Below are 15,327 nucleotides of genomic sequence, written 5' to 3'. Positions count from 1 at the left end.
GTTGTATTGTGTACCCCGGAGCTATACATTGTGCGGCTGTCAAAAAATCTGAGTGAGTACAGTTTTGCTTTTTATAGCGCGTTTACAGGACAACTTGGAGAGAATCTGCAATTGGCTCACACGCATCCTACACCCCGGCATGGTCAAGCCTACACCCCAGCCTGCTACTGCCAATCGGCTTGATACTCCCTCACTCCAAAGGTGTCCCAGCTACCCCTCGACAAAATCGCGACTGTTTGCGGTCCTGGCTCCAGTAGCAAACTACAGCATTAGCTGTCTTTAAACAACTGCTGAGTGTCTATGGATCAAGTTGCATAATCATCTCGGGCCTAAACTCCCGCAACTGGCTCCTGGCTGCTGAGCCTGCATGTGCCGACCTCTGCAGCTAATCCAGCGTGCAGCAGCTCGGCTGGTCTTCAGCCTACCCAGTTCTGCCGCACTACACCGCTCCTCTGCACCCTGCACTGGCCAAGGAGACAGTGTCAATCGGCCTCCTCGCATGTCCATATCGGGGCATCAGGGTCATAAGAAGAGTGAGGGCTTGAAGTCAACGCCCTGCGCTACGCTGCGTGACAAATGACGGGCAGAGTCTGCCCGACACACGTGCCAAGGTCAGCGTTGGCGCCGTCCTCGTTAGTATAGTGGACAGTAGCAAACTACAGCATTAGCTGTCTTTAAACAACTGCTGAGTGTCTATGGGATCAAGTTGCATAATCATCTCGGCCTAAACTCCCGCAACTGGCTCCTGGCTGCTGAGCCTGCATGTGCCGACCTCTGCAGCTAATCCAGCGTGCAGCAGCTCGGCTGGTCTTCAGCCTACCCAAGTTCTGCCGCACTACACCGCTCCTCTGCACCCTGCACTGGCCAAAGGAGAGCAGTGTCAATCGGGCCTCATCGCCAAAAAGGGTCATATCGAAGAAGAGTGAGGGCTTGAAGTCAACGCCCTGCGCTACGCTGCGTGACAAATGACGGGCAGAGTCTGCCCGACACACGTGCCAAGGTCAGCGTGGGCGCCGTCCTCGTTAGTATAGTGGACAGTACTCCGCCTGTCACGCGGAAGACCGGGGTTCGATTCCCCGACGGGAGACTGGACTTTTCTACCAGCTGCTGATTATTCACCAAGAAAGACCAAAAGAATAACAGCAGCATCGAGCGTGACGCCGCTGTCCGACCGAGGCGAGGATATGCTTAGCTTCCCCATTAACAAAAGACAATAAGCCAAGCAGAAAAAGGCAATAGCAACACTTGACTGTATGAGTCAATTTCTCAGTTCCTGTCTGTCGCCTTTATTAGCAAGTCGTGTTGTATTGTGTACCCCGGAGCTATACATTGTGCGGCTGTCAAAAATCTGAGTGAGTACAGTTTGCTTTTTATAGCGCGTTTACAGGACAACTTGGAGATCTGCAATTGGCTCACACCATCCTACACCCCGGCATGGTCAAAGCCTACACCCCAGCCTGCTACTGCCAATCGGCTTGATACTCCCTCACTCCAAAGGTGTCCCAGCTACCCCTCGACAAAATCGCGACTGTTTGCGGTCCTGGCTCCAGTAGCAAACTACAGCATTAGGCTGTCTTTAAACAACTGCTGAGTGTCTATGGGATCAAGTTGCATAATCATCTCGGGCCTAAACTCCCGCAACTGCTCCTGGCTGCTGAGCCTGCATGTGCCGACCTCTGCAGCTAATCCAGCGTGCAGCAGCTCGGCTGGTCTTCAGCCTACCCAAGTTCTGCCGCACTACACCGCTCCTCTGCACCCTGCACTGGCCAAGGAGAGCAGTGTCAATCGGGCCTCATCGCCAAAAAGGGTCATATCGAAGAAGAGTGAGGGCTTGAAGTCAACGCCCTGCGCTACGCTGCGTGACAAAATGACGGGCAGAGTCTGCCCGACACACGTGCCAAGGTCAGCGTTGGCGCCGTCCTCGTTAGTATAGTGGACAGTAGCAACTACAGCATTAGGCTGTCTTTAAACAACTGCTGAGTGCTATGGGATCAAGTTGCATAATCATCTCGGGCCTAAACTCCCAACTGGCTCCTGGCTGCTGAGCCTGCATGTGCCGACCTCTGCAGCTAATCCAGCGTGCAGCAGCTCGGCTGGTCTTCAGCCTACCCAAGTTCTGCCGCACTACACCGCTCCTCTGCACCTGCACTGGCCAAAGGAGAGCAGTGTCAATCGGGCCTCATCGCCAAAAAGGGTCATATCGAAGAAGAGTGAGGGCTTGAAGTCAACGCCCTGCGCTACGCTGCGTGACAAATGACGGGCAGAGTCTGCCCGACACACGTGCCAAGGTCAGCGTGGGCGCCGTCCTCGTTAGTATAGTGGACAGTATCTCCGCCTGTCACGCGGAAGACCGGGGTTCGATTCCCCGACGGGGAGACTGGACTTTTCTACCAGCTGCTGATTATTCACCAAGAAACCAAAAGAATAACAGCAGCATCGAGCGTGACGCCGCTGTCCGACCGAGGCGAGGATATGCTTAGCTTCCCCATTAACAAAAGACAATAAGCCAAGCAGAAAAAGGCAATAGCAACACTTGACTGTATGAGTCAATTTCTCAGTTCCTGTCTGTCGCCTTTATTAGCAAGTCGTGTTGTATGTGTACCCCGGAGCTATACATTGTGCGGCTGTCAAAAATCTGAGTGAGTACAGTTTGCTTTTTATAGCGCGTTTACAGGACAACTTGGAGAGAATCTGCAATTGGCTCACACGCATCCTACACCCCGGGCATGGTCAAAGCCTACACCCCAGCCTGCTACTGCCAATCGGCTTGATACTCCCTCACTCCAAAGGTGTCCCAGCTACCCCTCGACAAATCGCGACTGTTTGCGGTCCTGGCTCCAGTAGCAAACTACAGCATTAGGCTGTCTTTAAACAACTGCTGAGTGTCTATGGGATCAAGTTGCATAATCATCTCGGGCCTAAACTCCCGCAACTGGCTCCTGGCTGCTGAGCCTGCATGTGCCGACCTCTGCAGCTAATCCAGCGTGCAGCCGCTTGGCTGGTCTTCAGCCTACCCAAGTTCTGCCGCACTACACCGCTCCTCTGCACCCTGCACTGGCCAAAGGAGAGCAGTGTCAATCGGGCCTCATCGCCAAAAAGGGTCATATCGAAGAAGAGTGAGGGCTTGAAGTCAACGCCCTGCGCTACGCTGCGTGACAAAATGACGGGCAGAGTCTGCCCGACACACGTGCCAAGGTCAGCGTTGGCGCCGTCCTCGTTAGTATAGTGGACAGTAGCAAACTACAGCATTAGGCTGTCTTTAAACAACTGCTGAGTGTCTATGGGATCAAGTTGCATAATCATCTCGGGCCTAAACTCCCGCAACTGGCTCCTGGCTGCTGAGCCTGCATGTGCCGACCTCTGCAGCTAATCCAGCGTGCAGCAGCTCGGCTGGTCTTCAGCCTACCCAAGTTCTGCCGCACTACACCGCTCCTCTGCACCCTGCACTGGCCAAGGAGAGCAGTGTCATCGGGCCTCATCGCCAAAAAGGGTCATATCGAAGAAGAGTGAGGGCTTGAAGTCAACGCCCTGCGCTACGCTGCGTGACAAAATGACGGGCAGAGTCTGCCCGACACACGTGCCAAGGTCAGCGTGGGCGCCGTCCTCGTTAGTATAGTGGACAGTATCTCCGCCTGTCACGCGGAAGACCGGGGTTCGATTCCCCGACGGGGAGACTGGACTTTTCTACCAGCTGCTGATTATTCACCAAGAAAGACCAAAAGAATAACAGCAGCATCGAGCGTGACGCCGCTGTCCGACCGAGGCGAGGATATGCTTAGCTTCCCCATTAACAAAAGACAATAAGCCAAGCAGAAAAAGGCAATAGCAACACTTGACTGTATGAGTCAATTTCTCAGTTCCTGTCTGTCGCCTTTATTAGCAAGTCGTGTTGTATTGTGTACCCCGAGCTATACATTGTGCGGCTGTCAAAAAATCTGAGTGAGTACAGTTTGCTTTTTATAGCGCGTTTACAGGACAACTTGGAGAGAATCTGCAATTGGCTCACACGCATCCTACACCCCGGGCATGGTCAAAGCCTACACCCCAGCCTGCTACTGCCAATCGGCTTGATACTCCCTCACTCCAAAGGTGTCCCAGCTACCCCTCGACAAAATCGCGACTGTTTGCGGTCCTGGCTCCAGTAGCAAACTACAGCATTAGGCTGTCTTTAAACAACTGCTGAGTGTCTATGGGATCAAGTTGCATAATCATCTCGGGCCTAAACTCCCAACTGGCTCCTGGCTGCTGAGCCTGCATGTGCCGACCTCTGCAGCTAATCCAGCGTGCAGCTCGGCTGGTCTTCAGCCTACCCAAGTTCTGCCGCACTACACCGCTCCTCTGCACCCTGCACTGGCCAAAGGAGAGCAGTGTCAATCGGGCCTCATCGCCAAAAGGGTCATATCGAAGAGGTGAGGGCTTGAAGTCAACGCCCTGCGCTACGCTGCGTGACAAAATGACGGGCAGAGTCTGCCCGACACACGTGCCAAGGTCAGCGTTGGCGCCGTCCTCGTTAGTATAGTGGACAGTAGCAAACTACAGCATTAGGCTGTCTTTAAACAACTGCTGAGTGTCTATGGGATCAAGTTGCATAATCATCTCGGGCCTAAACTCCCGCAACTGGCTCCTGGCTGCTGAGCCTGCATGTGCCGACCTCTGCAGCTAATCCAGCGTGCAGCAGCTCGGCTGGTCTTCAGCCTACCCAAGTTCTGCCGCACTACACCGCTCCTCTGCACCCTGCACTGGCCAAAGGAGAGCAGTGTCAATCGGCCTCATCGCCAAAAAGGGTCATATCGAAGAAGAGTGAGGGCTTGAAGTCAACGCCCTGCGCTACGCTGCGTGACAAAATGACGGGCAGAGTCTGCCCGACACACGTGCCAAGGTCAGCGTTGGCGCCGTCCTCGTTAGTATAGTGGACAGTAGCAAACTACAGCATTAGGCTGTCTTTAAACAACTGCTGAGTGTCTATGGGATCAAGTTGCATAATCATCTCGGGCCTAAACTCCCGCAACTGGCTCCTGGCTGCTGAGCCTGCATGTGCCGACCTCTGCAGCTAATCCAGCGTGCAGCAGCTCGGCTGGTCTTCAGCCTACCCAAGTTCTGCCGCACTACACCGCTCCTCTGCACCCTGCACTGGCCAAAGGAGAGCAGTGTCAATCGGGCCTCATCGCCAAAAGGGTCATATCGAAGAGAGTGAGGGCTTGAAGTCAACGCCCTGCGCTACGCTGCGTGACAAAATGACGGGCAGAGTCTGCCCGACACACGTGCCAAGGTCAGCGTTGGCGCCGTCCTCGTTAGTATAGTGGACAGTAGCAAACTACAGCATTAGGCTGTCTTTAAACAACTGCTGAGTGTCTATGGGATCAAGTTGCATAATCATCTCGGGCCTAAACTCCCGCAACTGGCTCCTGGCTGCTGAGCCTGCATGTGCCGACCTCTGCAGCTAATCCAGCGTGCAGCAGCTCGCTGGTCTTCAGCCTACCCAAGTTCTGCCGCACTACACCGCTCCTCTGCACCCTGCACTGGCCAAAGGAGAGCAGTGTCAATCGGGCCTCATCGCCAAAAAGGGTCATATCGAAGAAGAGTGAGGGCTTGAAGTCAACGCCCTGCGCTACGCTGCGTGACAAAATGACGGGCAGTCTGCCCGACACACGTGCCAAGGTCAGCGTTGGCGCCGTCCTCGTTAGTATAGTGGACAGTAGCAAACTACAGCATTAGGCTGTCTTTAACAACTGCTGAGTGTCTATGGATCAAGTTGCATAATCATCTCGGGCCTAAACTCCCGCAACTGGCTCCTGGCTGCTGAGCCTGCAGTGCCGACCTCTGCAGCTAATCCAGCGTGCAGCAGCTCGGCTGGTCTTCAGCCTACCCAGTTTCTGCCGCACTACACCGCTCCTCTGCACCCTGCACTGGCCAAAGGAGAGCAGTGTCCATCGGCCTCATCGCCAAAAGGGTCATATCGAAGAAGAGTGAGGGCTTGAAGTCAACGCCCTGCGCTACGCTGCGTGACAAAATGACGGGCAGAGTCTGCCCGACACACGTGCCAAGGTCAGCGTTGGCGCCGTCCTCGTTAGTATAGTGGACAGTAGCAAACTACGCATTAGGCTGTCTTTAAACACTGCTGAGTGTCTATGGGATCAAGTTGCATAATCATCTCGGCCTAAACTCCCGCAACTGGCTCCTGGCTGCTGACCTGCATGTGCCGACCTCTGCAGCTAATCCAGCGTGCAGCAGCTCGGCTGGTCTTCAGCCTACCCAAGTTCTGCCGCACTACACCGCTCCTCTGCACCCTGCACTGGCCAAAGGAGAGCAGTGTAATCGGGCCTCATCGCCAAAAGGGTCATCGAAGAAGAGTGAGGGCTTGAAGTCAACGCCCTGCGCTACGCTGCGTGACAAAATGACGGGCAGAGTCTGCCCGACACACGTGCCAAGGTCAGCGTTGGCGCCGTCCTCGTTAGTATAGTGGACAGTAGCAAACTACAGCATTAGGCTGTCTTTAAACAACTGCTGAGTGTCTATGGGATCAAGTTTGCATAATCATCTCGGCCTAAACTCCCGCAACTGGCTCCTGGCTGCTGAGCCTGCATGTGCCGACCTCTGCAGCTAATCCAGCGTGCAGCCGCTCGCTGGTCTTCAGCCTACCCAAGTTCTGCCGCACTACACCGCTCCTCTGCACCCTGCACTGGCCAAAGGAGAGCATGTCAATCGGCCTCATCGCCAAAAGGTCATATCGAAGAAGAGTGAGGCTTGAAGTCAACGCCCTGCGCTACGCTGCGTGACAAAATGACGGGCAGAGTCTGCCCGACACACGTGCCAAGGTCAGCGTTGGCGCCGTCCTCGTTAGTATGTGGACAGTAGCAACTACAGCATTAGGCTGTCTTTAAACAACTGCTGAGTGTCTATGGGATCAAGTTGCATAATCATCTCGGCCTAAACTCCCGCAACTGGCTCCTGCTGCTGAGCCTGCATGTGCCGACCTCTGCAGCTAATCCAGCGTGCAGCAGCTCGGCTGGTCTTCAGCCTACCCAAGTTCTGCCGCACTACACCGCTCCTCTGCACCCTGCACTGGCCAAAGGAGAGCAGTGTCAATCGGGCCTCATCGCCAAAAGGGTCATATCGAAGAAGAGTGAGGGCTTGAAGTCAACGCCCTGCGCTACGCTGCGTGACAAAATGACGGGCAGAGTCTGCCCGACACACGTGCCAAGGTCAGCGTGGGCGCCGTCCTCGTTAGTATAGTGGACAGTATCTCCGCCTGTCACGCGAAGACCGGGTTCGATTCCCCGACGGGGACTGGACTTTTCTACCAGCTGCTGATTATTCACCAAGAAAGACCAAAGAATAACAGCAGCATCGAGCGTGACGCCGCTGTCCGACCGAGGCGAGGATATGCTTAGCTTCCCCATTAACAAAAGACAATACCAAGCAGAAAAAGGCAATAGCAACACTTGACTGTATGAGTCAATTTCTCAGTTCCTGTCTGTCGCCTTTATTAGCAAGTCGTGTTGTATTGTGTACCCCGGAGCTATACATTGTGCGGCTGTCAAAAAATCTGAGTGAGTACAGTTTGCTTTTTATAGCGCGTTTACAGGACAACTTGGAGAGATCTGCAATTGGCTCACACGCATCCTACACCCCGGGCATGGTCAAAGCCTACACCCCAGCCTGCTACTGCCAATCGGCTTGATACTCCCTCACTCCAAAGGTGTCCCAGCTACCCCTCGACAAAATCGCGACTGTTTGCGGTCCTGGCTCCAGTAGCAAACTACAGCATTAGGCTGTCTTTAAACAACTGCTGAGTGTCTATGGATCAAGTTGCATAATCATCTCGGCCTAACTCCCGCAACTGCTCCTGGCTGCTGAGCCTGCATGTGCCGACCTCTGCAGCTAATCCACGTGCAGCAGCTCGGCTGGTCTTCAGCCTACCCAAGTTCTGCCGCACTACAACCGCTCCTCTGCCCCTGCACTGGCCAAAGGAGAGCATGTCAATCGGGCCTCATCGCCAAAAGGGTCATATCGAAGAAGAGTGAGGGCTTGAAGTCAACGCCCTGCGCTACGCTGCGTGACAAAATGACGGGCAGAGTCTGCCCGACACACGTGCCAAGGTCAGCGTTGGCGCCGTCCTCGTTAGTAGTGGACAGTAGCAAACTACAGCATTAGGCTGTCTTTAAACAACTGCTGAGTGTCTATGGGATCAAGTTGCATAATCATCTCGGGCCTAAACTCCCGCACTGGCTCCTGGCTGCTGAGCCTGCATGTGCCGACCTCTGCAGCTAATCCAGCGTGCAGCAGCTCGGCTGGTCTTCAGCCTACCAAGTTCTGCCGCACTACACCGCTCCTCTGCACCCTGCACTGGCCAAAGGAAGCATGTCAATCGGCCTCATCGCCAAAAAGGGTCATTCGAAGAAGAGTGAGGCTTGAAGTCACGCCCTGCGCTACGCTGCGTGACAAATGACGGCAGAGTCTGCCCGACACACGTGCCAAGGTCACGTTGGCGCCGTCCTCGTTAGTATAGTGGACAGTAGCAAACTACAGCATTAGGCTGTCTTTAAACACTGCTGAGTGTCTATGGGATCAAGTTGCATAATCATCTCGGGCCTAAACTCCCGCAACTGGCTCCTGGCTGCTGACCTGCATGTGCCGACCTCTGCAGCTAATCCAGCGTGCAGCAGCTCGGCTGGTCTTCAGCCTACCCAAGTTCTGCCGCACTACACCGCTCCTCTGCACCCTGCACTGGCCAAAGGAGAGCAGTGTCAATCGGGCCTCATCGCCAAAAAGGTCATATCGAAGAAGTGAGGGCTTGAAGTCACGCCCTGCGCTACGCTGCGTGACAAATGACGGGCAGAGTCTGCCCGACACACGTGCCAAGGTCAGCGTTGGCGCCGTCCTCGTTAGTATTGGACAGTAGCAAACTACAGCATTAGGCTGTCTTTAAACAACTGCTGAGTGTCTATGGGATCAAGTTGCATAATCATCTCGGCCTAAACTCCCGCAACTGGCTCCTGGCTGCTGAGCCTGCATGTGCCGACCTCTGCAGCTAATCCAGCGGCAGCAGCTCGGCTGGTCTTCAGCCTACCCAAGTTCTGCCGCACTACACCGCTCCTCTGCACCCTGCACTGGCCAAAGGAGAGCAGTGTCAATCGGCCTCATCGCCAAAAGGGTCATCTCGAAGAAGGTGAGGGCTTGAAGTCAACGCCCTGCGCTACGCTGCGTGACAAAATGACGGGCAGAGTCTGCCCGACACCGTGCCAAGGTCAGCGTTGGCGCCGTCCTCGTTAGTATAGTGGACAGTAGCAAACTACAGCATTAGGCTGTCTTTAACAACTGCTGAGTGTCTATGGGATCAAGTTGCATAATCATCTCGGGCCTAAACTCCCGCAACTGGCTCCTGGCTGCTGAGCCTGCATGTGCCGACCTCTGCAGCTAATCCAGCGTGCAGCAGCTCGGCTGGTCTTCAGCCTACCCAAGTTCTGCCGCACTACACCGCTCCTCTGCACCCTGCACTGGCCAAGGAGAGCAGTGTCAATCGGGCCTCATCGCCAAAAGGGTCATATCGAAGAAGAGTGAGGCTTGAAGTCAACGCCCTGCGCTACGCTGCGTGACAAAATGACGGCAGAGTCTGCCCGACACACGTGCCAAGGTCAGCGTTGGCGCCGTCCTCGTTAGTATAGTGGACAGTAGCAAACTACAGCATTAGGCTGTCTTTAAACAACTGCTGAGTGTCTATGGGATCAAGTTGCATAATCATCTCGGCCTAAACTCCCGCAACTGGCTCCTGGCTGCTGAGCCTCCTGTGCCGACCTCTGCAGCTAATCCAGCGTGCAGCAGCTCGGCTGGTCTTCAGCCTACCCAAGTTCTGCCGCACTACACCGCTCCTCTGCACCCTGCACTGGCCAAAGGAGAGCAGTGTCAATCGGGCCTCATCGCCAAAAAGGTCATATCGAGAAGAGTGAGGGCTTGAAGTCAACGCCCTGCGCTACGCTGCGTGACAAAATGACGGGCAGAGTCTGCCCGACACACGTGCCAAGTCAGCGTGGGCGCCGTCCTCGTTAGTATAGTGGACAGTATCTCCGCCTGTCACGCGGAAGACCGGGGTTCGATTCCCCGACGGGGAGACTGGCTTTTCTACCAGCTGCTGATTATTCACCAAGAAAGACCAAAGAATAACAGCAGCATCGAGCGTGACGCCGCTGTCCGACCGAGGCGAGATATGCTTAGCTTCCCCATTAACAAAGACAATAAGCCAAGCAAAAAAGGCAATAGCAACACTTGACTGTATGAGTCAATTTCTCAGTTCCTGTCTGTCGCCTTTATTAGCAGTCGTGTTGTATTGTGTACCCCGAGCTATACATTGTGCGGCTGTCAAAAATCTGAGTGAGTACAGTTTGCTTTTTATAGCGCGTTTACAGGACAACTTGGAGAGAATCTGCAATTGCTCACACGCATCCTACACCCCGGCATGGTCAAAGCCTACACCCCAGCCTGCTACTGCCAATCGGCTTGATACTCCCTCACTCCAAATGTCCCAGCTACCCCTCGACAAAATCGCGACTGTTTGCGGTCCTGGCTCCAGTAGCAAACTACAGCATTAGGCTGTCTTTAAACAACTGCTGAGTGTCTATGGGATCAAGTTGCATAATCATCTCGGGCCTAAACTCCCGCACTGGCTCCTGGCTGCTGAGCCTGCATGTGCCGACCTCTGCAGCTAATCCAGCGTGCAGCAGCTCGGCTGGTCTTCAGCCTACCCAGTTCTGCCGCACTACCCGCTCCTCTGCACCCTGCACTGGCCAAAGGAGCAGTGTCAATCGGCCTCATCGCCAAAAGGGTCATATCGAAGAAGAGTGAGGCTTGAAGTCAACGCCCTGCGCTACGCTGCGTGACAAAATGACGGGCAGAGTCTGCCGACACACGTGCCAAGGTCAGCGTTGGCGCCGTCCTCGTTAGTATAGTGGACAGTAGCAAACTACAGCATTAGGCTGTCTTTAAACACTGCTGAGTGTCTATGGGATCAAGTTGCATAATCATCTCGGGCCTAAACTCCCGCAACTGGCTCCTGGCTGCTGAGCCTGCATGTGCCGACCTCTGCAGCTAATCCAGCGTGCAGCAGCTCGGCTGGTCTTCAGCCTACCCAGTTCTGCCGCACTACACCGCTCCTCTGCACCCTGCACTGGCCAAAGGAGAGCAGTGTCAATCGGGCCTCATCGCCAAAAGGTCATATCGAAGAAGAGTGAGGCTTGATCAACGCCCTGCGCTACGCTGCGTGACAAAATGACGGGCAGAGTCTGCCCGACACACGTGCCAAGGTCAGCGTTGGCGCCGTCCTCGTTAGTATAGTGGACAGTAGCAAACTACAGCATTAGGCTGTCTTTAACAACTGCTGAGTGTCTATGGGATCAAGTTGCATAATCATCTCGGGCCTAACTCCCGCAACTGGCTCCTGGCTGCTGAGCCTGCATGCCGACCTCTGCAGCTAATCCAGCGTGCAGCAGCTCGGCTGGTCTTCAGCCTACCCAATTTCTGCCGCACTACACACGCTCCTCTGCACCCTGCACTGGCCAAAGGAGAGCAGTGTCAATCGGGCCATCGCCAAAAAGGGTCATATCGAAGAGAGTGAGGCTTGAAGTCAACGCCCTGCGCTACGCTGCGACAAAATGACGGCAGTCGCCGACACACGTGCCAAGGTCAGCGTTGGCGCCGTCCTCGTTAGTATAGTGGACAGTAGCAAACTACAGCATTAGGCTGTCTTTAAACAACTGCTGAGTGTCTATGGGATCAAGTTGCATAATCATCTCGGGCCTAAACTCCCGCAACTGGCTCCTGGCTGCTGAGCCTGCATGTGCCGACCTCTGCAGCTAATCCAGCGTGCAGCAGCTCGGCTGGTCTTCAGCCTACCCAAGTTCTGCCGCACTACACCGCTCCTCTGCACCCTGCACTGGCCAAAGGAGAGCAGTGTCAATCGGGCCTCATCGCCAAAAGGGTCATATCGAAGAAGAGTGAGGGCTTGAAGTCAACGCCCTGCGCTACGCTGCGTGACAAAATGACGGGCAGAGTCTGCCCGACACACGTGCCAAGGTCAGCGTTGGCGCCGTCCTCGTTAGTATAGTGGACAGTAGCAAACTACAGCATTAGGCTGTCTTTAAACAACTGCTGAGTGTCTATGGGATCAAGTTGCATAATCATCTCGGGCCTAAACTCCCGCAACTGGCTCCTGGCTGCTGAGCCTGCATGTGCCGACCTCTGCAGCTAATCCAGCGTGCAGCAGCTCGGCTGGTCTTCAGCCTACCCAAGTTCTGCCGCACTACACCGCTCCTCTGCACCCTGCACTGGCCAAAGGAGAGCAGTGTCAATCGGGCCTCATCGCCAAAAAGGGTCATATCGAAGAAGAGTGAGGGTTGAAGTCAACGCCCTGCGCTACGCTGCGTGACAAAATGACGGGCAGAGTCTGCCCGACACACGTGCCAAGGTCAGCGTTGGCGCCGTCCTCGTTAGTATAGTGGACAGTAGCAAACTACAGCATTAGGCTGTCTTTAAACAACTGCTGAGTGTCTATGGATCAAGTTGCATAATCATCTCGGCCTAAACTCCCGCAACTGGCTCCTGGCTGCTGAGCCTCCATGTGCCGACCTCTGCAGCTAATCCAGGTGCAGCAGCTCGGCTGGTCTTCAGCCTACCCAAGTTCTGCCGCACTACACCGCTCCTCTGCACCCTGCACTGGCCAAAGGAGCAGTGTCAATCGGGCCTCATCGCCAAAAAGGGTCATATCGAAGAAGAGTGAGGGCTTGAAGTCAACGCCCTGCGCTACGCTGCGTGACGAAAATGACGGGCAGAGTCTGCCCGACACACGTGCCAAGGTCAGCGTGGGCGCCGTCCTCGTTAGTATAGTGGACAGTATCTCCGCCTGTCACGCGGAAGACCGGGGTTCGATTCCCCGACGGGGAGACTGGACTTTTCTACCAGCTGCTGATTATTCACCAAGAAAGACCAAAAGAAAACAGCAGCATCGAGCGTGACGCCGCTGTCCGACCGAGGCGAGATATGCTTAGCTTCCCCATTAACAAAGACAATAAGCCAAGCAGAAAAAGGCAATAGCACACACTTGACTGTATGAGTCAATTTCTCAGTTCCTGTCTGTCGCCTTTATTAGCAAGTCGTGTTGTATTGTGTACCCCGGAGCTATACATTGTGCGGCTGTCAAAAAATCTGAGTGAGTACAGTTTGCTTTTTTAGCGCGTTTACAGGACAACTTGGAGAGAATCTGCAATTGGCTCACACGCATCCTACACCCCGGGCATGGTCAAAGCCTACACCCCAGCCTGCTACTGCCAATCGGCTTGATACTCCCTCACTCCAAAGGTGTCCCAGCTACCCCTCGACAAATCGCGACTGTTTGCGGTCCTGGCTCCAGTAGCAAACTACAGCATTAGGCTGTCTTTAAACAACTGCTGAGTGTCTATGGGATCAAGTTGCATAATCATCTCGGGCCTAAACTCCCGCAACTGGCTCCTGGCTGCTGAGCCTGCATGTGCCGACCTCTGCAGCTAATCCACGTGCAGCAGCTCGGCTGGTCTTCAGCCTACCAAGTTCTGCCGCACTACACCGCTCCTCTGCACCCTGCACTGGCCAAAGGAGAGCAGTGTCAATCGGCCTCATCGCCAAAAGGGTCATATCGAGAAGAGTGAGGGCTTGAAGTCAACGCCCTGCGCTACGCTGCGTGACAAATGACGGCAGAGTCTGCCCGACACACGTGCCAAGGCGCGTTGGCGCCGTCCTCGTTAGTATAGTGGACAGTAGCAAACTACAGCATTAGGCTGTCTTTAAACAACTGCTGAGTGTCTATGGGATCAAGTTGCATACATCTCGGGCCTAAACTCCCGCAACTGGCTCCTGGCTGCTGAGCCTGCATGTGCCGACCTCTGCAGCTAATCCAGCGTGCAGCAGCTCTCGGCTGGTCTTCAGCCTACCCAAGTTCTGCCGCACTACACCGCTCCTCTGCACCCTGCACTGGCCAAAGGAGAGCTGTCAATCGGGCCTCATCGCCAAAAAGGGTCATATCAGAAGAGTGAGGGCTTGAAGTCACGCCCTGCGCTACGCTGCGTGACAAATGACGGGCAGAGTCTGCCCGACCACACGTGCCAAGTCAGCGTTGGCGCCGTCCTCGTTAGTATAGTGGACAGTAGCAAACTACAGCATTAGGCTGTCCTTTAAACACTGCTGAGTGTCTATGGGATCAGTTGCATAATCATCTCGGGCCTAAACTCCCGCAACTGGCTCCTGGCTGCTGAGCCTCCATGTGCCGACCTCTGCAGCTAATCCAGCGTGCAGCAGCTCGGCTGGTCTTCAGCCTACCCAAGTTCTGCCGCACTACACCGCTCCTCTGCACCCTGCACTGGCCAAAGAAGCATGTCAATCGGCCTCTCGCCAAAAAGGGTCATATCGAAGAAGAGTGAGTGCTTGAAGTCACGCCCTGCGCTACGCTGCGTGACGAAAAGACGGGCAGAGTCTGCCCGACACACGTGCCAAGGTCAGCGTGGGCCCGTCCTCGTTAGTATAGTGACAGTTCTCCGCCTGTCACGCGAAGACCGGGTTCGATTCCCCGCGGGAGACTGGACTTTTCTACCAGCTCTGATTATTCACCAAGAAGACCAAAGAATAACAGCAGCATCGGCGTGACGCCGCTGTCCGACCGAGGCGAGGATATGCTTAGCTTCCCATTAACAAAGACAATAAGCCAAGCAGAAAAAGGCAATAGCAACACTTGACTGTATGAGTCATTTCTCAGTTCCCTGTCTGTCGCCTTTATTAGCAAGTCGTGTTGTATTGTGTACCCCGGAGCTATACATTGTGCGGCTGTCAAAAAATCTGAGTGAGTACAGTTTGCTTTTTATAGCGCGGTTTACAGGACAACTTGGAGAGAATCTGCAATTGGCTCACACGCATCCTACACCCCGGGCATGGTCAAAGCCTACACCCCCAGCCTGCTACTGCCAATCGGCTTGATACTCCCTCACTCCAAAGGTGTCCCAGCTACCCCTCGACAAAATCGCGACTGTTTGCGGTCCTGGCTCCAGTAGCAAACTACAGCATTAGGCGTCTTTAAAACAACTGCTGAGTGTCTATGGATCAAGTTGCATAATCATCTCGGCCTAAACTCCCGCAACTGCTCCTGGCTGCTGAGCCTCCATGTGCCGACCTCTGCAGCTAATCCAGCGTGCAGCAGCTCGGCTGGTCTTCACCTACCCAAGTTCTGCCGCACTACACCGCTCCTCTGCACCCTGCACTGGCCAAAGGAGAGCAGTGTCAATCGGCCTCATCGCCAAAAAGGTCATATCGAAG

General features: G+C 54.6%; 4 non-coding genes across 4 annotated transcripts; all 4 read left to right on the top strand.

Annotated features, from left to right (window-relative positions):
• Positions 1-2,304: 2,304 nt before the first annotated feature.
• Positions 2,305-2,376, top strand: trnad-guc. Its single transcript has one exon. It is a non-coding gene; the product is annotated as a tRNA-Asp (tRNA).
• A 1,225-nt stretch (positions 2,377-3,601) lies between these two features.
• Positions 3,602-3,673, top strand: trnad-guc. The gene has a single exon. It is a non-coding gene; the product is annotated as a tRNA-Asp (tRNA).
• Positions 3,674-10,037: 6,364 nt separating this feature from the next.
• trnad-guc lies at positions 10,038-10,109 on the top strand. The gene has a single exon. It is a non-coding gene; the product is annotated as a tRNA-Asp (tRNA).
• Positions 10,110-12,861: 2,752 nt separating this feature from the next.
• Positions 12,862-12,933, top strand: trnad-guc. Its single transcript has one exon. It is a non-coding gene; the product is annotated as a tRNA-Asp (tRNA).
• The last annotated feature ends 2,394 nt before the right edge of the window (positions 12,934-15,327 follow it).

Source organism: Micropterus salmoides, unplaced genomic scaffold (assembly GCF_014851395.1).
Source record: "Micropterus salmoides isolate LMB-PRFRI ecotype aquatic unplaced genomic scaffold, ASM1485139v1 Ms_hic_scaffold_4009, whole genome shotgun sequence".
NCBI classification, from domain to species: Eukaryota; Metazoa; Chordata; class Actinopteri; order Centrarchiformes; family Centrarchidae; genus Micropterus; species Micropterus salmoides.
The sequence above is the reverse complement of the archived record's forward strand: the minus strand, read 5'-3'. Positions and strand labels throughout refer to the sequence as shown.